Consider the following 4,757-nt stretch of genomic DNA (forward strand, 5'->3'; position numbering starts at 1 on the left):
CCCCCCCCCCCCCCCCCCCCCCCCCCCGCTTTCCCAGCCTACTGCTGTGCCACATCCCACCCGGCCCGCTCCTCCGGCCCTCTCCACACAGAATATTTCAGAAAAATTGGCCACTTTGCCAAAAGCCAGCAAGTCACAGCCTGTGCTGAGGCGGCAGTGCTGGAAACGGCACCCGCGGCTCCGCGGTGAGAGTCTCCTGGGAGCTGCTGCAATTTCCAAACAAACAATCCAGACCTTTCTGGAAAAAGGGTCGGCCACTCTGATACTTCCATTTCCTAAAATTATTACTAGAAAAATTATTCCAGATAGAGATCTTCTCCAAAGAGCAAAAAAAACCTGACAGATTATTTCCCAGAATTCTATCTACCAGGATATCTAGAGATCTTCACCCAAAAGCAAAAATCCACTCACAGACTATATCTTAAAATTCTACCAGGACATTTAGAGATCATTTCCAAGGGACAAAATCTACTGACAGATTATTTCCCAAAATTCTACCAGGAAAGCTGAAAACCTTCATCAAGGAGGAAAAAAAAAAAAATCACCAACAGATGATTTCCTAAAATTCTACCAGAACATACATTTAGAGATCTTCACTGAGGAGCTAAATATTCACTGACCTATTATTGCCCAAAATTCTACCAGGACAACTAGAGATCTTCAGTGAGGAGCTAAAAACCACTCATTTATTATTTCTCAAAATTCTACCAGGGCATCTGGAGACCCTTGCTAACAAGCAAAAATCCACTGACAGATTATTTCCCAAAAGTCAACCAGGACAGGTAGAGGGCTTCACCAAGGATTTCCTAAAATTCTACTGGAGATCTTCAATGAGAAGCAAAAAAATCCCCTACAGATTGATTCCCTGTAGACACCCAGGAATAAGGAACTTCCTTCCTCCTGTGGCCTTCTCCAACACACACATCATTCCCAGCCTCTGGCAAACACACTGAGCAGGGAGTTGTGGTTGCTCCATTTGTTTACCAAACACCCACTTTCCAGGTTTATTCAGCACCAGAGCCCAGGCTGCACCTCACTGGGATCAGCCTGAATCCCTACAGGAATGACTCTCCTCTGCTGATCAAGAGAAGTTGCGTAAGCACTGCGCTGCTGTGGCACAGGAATTGCATGAGTGCTCCATTCGGGCAGTTCTGAGCATTCCCACACTAATTCATGCACATCTGGCCCACACAATGTCAGGATTGTCCCTCGCAGCAGCTCTGCCACCCCACGTGTGCCATTTCCCCACAGTTCTCTCCCTTTCATCCGCTGCCAGGGTACGGATTTTTCTGGTGCACCATTTTCCCCTACCCACAATTTGCATCAGAAGGATTTGGGAGTAGAACGCTCCAAGTAAAAAAAACCTTTAATAGTCACGATGCTTCCACTGCGTGCTCTGTCGGTAAAGCCGGATCCCCACTCCTGTAAGCTCTACCCTTCATTACTGCATTCCAAGAGATCTTCCCAGCTGCCAAAAGAAATTCTAGTGTACACAAAAGGGAATTCTTCCTCTTCTTCTGCGGCACACGATACTACAGAGTTTCCTTGATAAGGAAAGAGAAAGGGGAAGAGAGAGATTGGCTCTCACACGGTGGCTGGGGAGGCCTCGCTGGCATTATTATCGCTGGAACACAGTGATGCCTTTTTCATGTTAAGCACAACTGCACAGTGACACAATCCCTGTGTCACACACACGCAGCTGCCGCAGCCCGTAGTGCCCAGCCATCGACCATGGCAGCAGGAGCCTCCTGCAAGTACAACTGAAACATGTAGTATCCAAAACATTGTTAGGAATGCTTCTGAGGCAGCACTGTGCCCTTGGGAATGGGCTGGGCACAGGACATGGGAGCTCTCACTAACAGGGAGTTGTTACTGGCACGTGGAGCTGTCCCACACACATGCTGCCACCTCCCCACGTTCACAGATGTGCAATAACCTCCCACAGGGCCTTTCCAGCTCCTTGAGTCAGCAACCAAAGCACATCCCATGCCAAACACCTGGAAATGTAAATGTCCGGTCCCTACAGAAGGCTGGAGAGGATCTCGTCTTGGCATCAAGAGGAAGGCAACATGGAACCACATGGGAGTCAGTTTTCAGATGTGAAAAACTTCACAGGGCTGTCGCATGTCAGAGGCTCTTTGAATGTTCTGGTACATTCAGTGCTCAGATCATCCACAGAGAGATGAGATATAATAGTCGAGATCTAATTTTAGGGAGAGCTCTGTAACCTTTAATGAGTCGCATGATGTTGCTCTTACTTGACCTTAACAAACAATCAAATAACTTGCTCTTCTTTGAACAAGAAGAACAAAAGACATGTCCCCAGCACCATTCTATTAATTTTGCAAAAGATCAGATAAATCTCAATCAACAATAGCTAAGATGAAGCTTTTTATTTTGTTTTGTTCATTTTTAGATTCATATCCCTGCCTTTCAGGCTATTTGCAGATCAATGGAAAAACAAGCAGGTCAAAAGTCAATAGCAGTTACAGCAGTCAAGATTGCTCTAGGGACTGAATCCTTTCATCTGGATCTCCCGCACCTGCCAAGTCCAGGAAGCTCTCAGGGAGACAATGAGTTGAGCCCCCCCAGCTCCCTCAGCCACTCATGCTGCTCCAGACCCTTCCCTAGCACAGTTCCCTTCCCTGGATATGCTCCAGCCCCCCAATGTCTTTCTTGTTACGAGGGGCCCAAAACTGGACATAGGACTTGAGGTGTGGCCTCACCAGTGCCCAGTACAGGGGGACAGTCACTGCCCTGGTCCTGCTACAGGCCATGATGTCATTGCTCTTCTTGGCCACCTGGGCACACACTAGTGAGTGCACACTTCCCATGGAGAGAAGATAAATCTTCCTGTCTTGACAAGAATTTCTTGACAGAAGTCTTTTTGAAATCCTTGTTATTCAGCTGCATATTTTTGTTTAGAACCATTTCAAAAAGCTAAATTTAGTTGTTGTTTGCAAGTATTCCTTCAACAGTTTGCACAAATACTCAAGACTGATTCCCAGACTTCACACTTGGCTTTTTGCTTCGTTTCCTTCTGTGTGTTTAACTCTCCTGCACCCGTTCCTTCCCTCTAGTGACAAAAGATGAAAGTTGAACAACTGAAATAATCTCCAAAGGAATTGATGCTTTTGGTCTGCATCACAGAGCCAGAATTCCACATGGAAAGAGGTCACAGGCAATGGAAGCAGGGTATCCATGGGTTGGTAGTCACCTACAGGCAGAACCCTGGGGCACGGTGCCCTTCCTGTCTATATCCAAGCACAGGACACCAGTGGAATAATCTGCTCAAGGAAACTCCTCTCCATAACACAATGGTTCGTGTCAATTGCTGGTTTTCATTGAACCCTTCAGTTTTTCCCATGCTCCTTTTAATTCCTTGTCACATTGATTTCCAGTAGCTTCTTTCGGGGTTTTTTTAATGGATTCAAGGTCTTTTCCAACCTAGATGATTCCATGATTTTTCTGTGTCCTCTGGACAGCCACCTTGCTCCTACATAAGCATCAGTCAAGGAATGGGCTCCATTTCCACATGTTTTAACATTTGCAGCCAACGTGCATGTCCTATTTTGCGTTCCCAACATCCAGGTCAGCCACATTCTCAAGGTATGCTGGAGCAAGTCCAGAGGAGGCCACAGAGATGCTCCAAGGGCTGGAGCCCCTCTGCTCTGGAGACAGGCTGGGAGAGCTGGGGGTGTTCACCTGGAGAAGAGAAGGCTCCAGGGAGACATTAGAGCCCCTTCCAGTGCCTAAAGGGGTTTCCAAGAGAACTGGAGAGAGACTTGGGACAAGGGCCTGGAAGGACAGGACAAGGGAGAATGGCTTCCCACTGTCAGAGGGCAGGGTTAGAGGGGATACTGGGAAGGAATTGTTTCCTGTGAGGGTGGTGAGGCCCTGGCACAGGTTGCCCAGAGAAGCTGTGGCTGCCCTATCCCTTGAAGCATCCAAGGCCAGGTTGGACGGGACTTGGAGCAACCTGGGACAGTGGAAGGTGTCCCTGCCCACAGCAGGGGTGGAAGGAGATGAGCTTTAAGGTCCCTTCCAACCCAAATATTTCTGGTATTCTGTGTCTCATCCTTGAACTCAATCCCACTGTGGGGACAGACAACATCCTGCCCTGGTGTTTTGGTAATGGCTCCAATTAAAATTTTTTCACACAGCTCTGAGAATGAAATGGGCAATTTCCACAGATGCAATAGTTTGCTTTTGAGATACATATTTCTGAAAGTGTTCCAGCATTCCCATCTAGTTGCCAAATTGCTTTGGTTGGCATTGCCCATGGGATCTGAAGGGCAATCTGAGGTTTGGCACAAAACTGTCCCTGAGGATAAGACTGGGGGAAACAACACACGTGACACGTAAGACAACAGGAAAAGGATAGGACACAACAACAAAAGAACAAAAAAAAACCCATCACAACACATAGAATTTTAAGAGTCATGTTTTACGTCCAAAATCACAAAATTTGTTATTTTTAAACATTTTTACCCTGGCCAAAAAACGGTAGAATTATAGATGTAATGAATAAAGTGCTCCCAGAGATAAAACTAGATTTTAGATTTCAATACCTTTAAGAAGAAAAAAAAGTAATAATTCCTCTTAGGTTAGGAATTCTCAGGTAATAATCTCTAATATATCTGCATTTTGCTCTTCTCTTTTATATCAGAAAAATCACAAAAATAATGGCAACACTTTATTCCTGTGCTGCAGCACAAACCCTTCCAAAGAGCATCCAGACACTGCTCAGTGTTCTT

Source organism: Lepidothrix coronata, unplaced genomic scaffold (assembly GCF_001604755.1).
Source record: "Lepidothrix coronata isolate B3197 unplaced genomic scaffold, Lepidothrix_coronata-1.0 Scaffold12, whole genome shotgun sequence".
Classification (NCBI taxonomy): domain Eukaryota; kingdom Metazoa; phylum Chordata; class Aves; order Passeriformes; family Pipridae; genus Lepidothrix; species Lepidothrix coronata.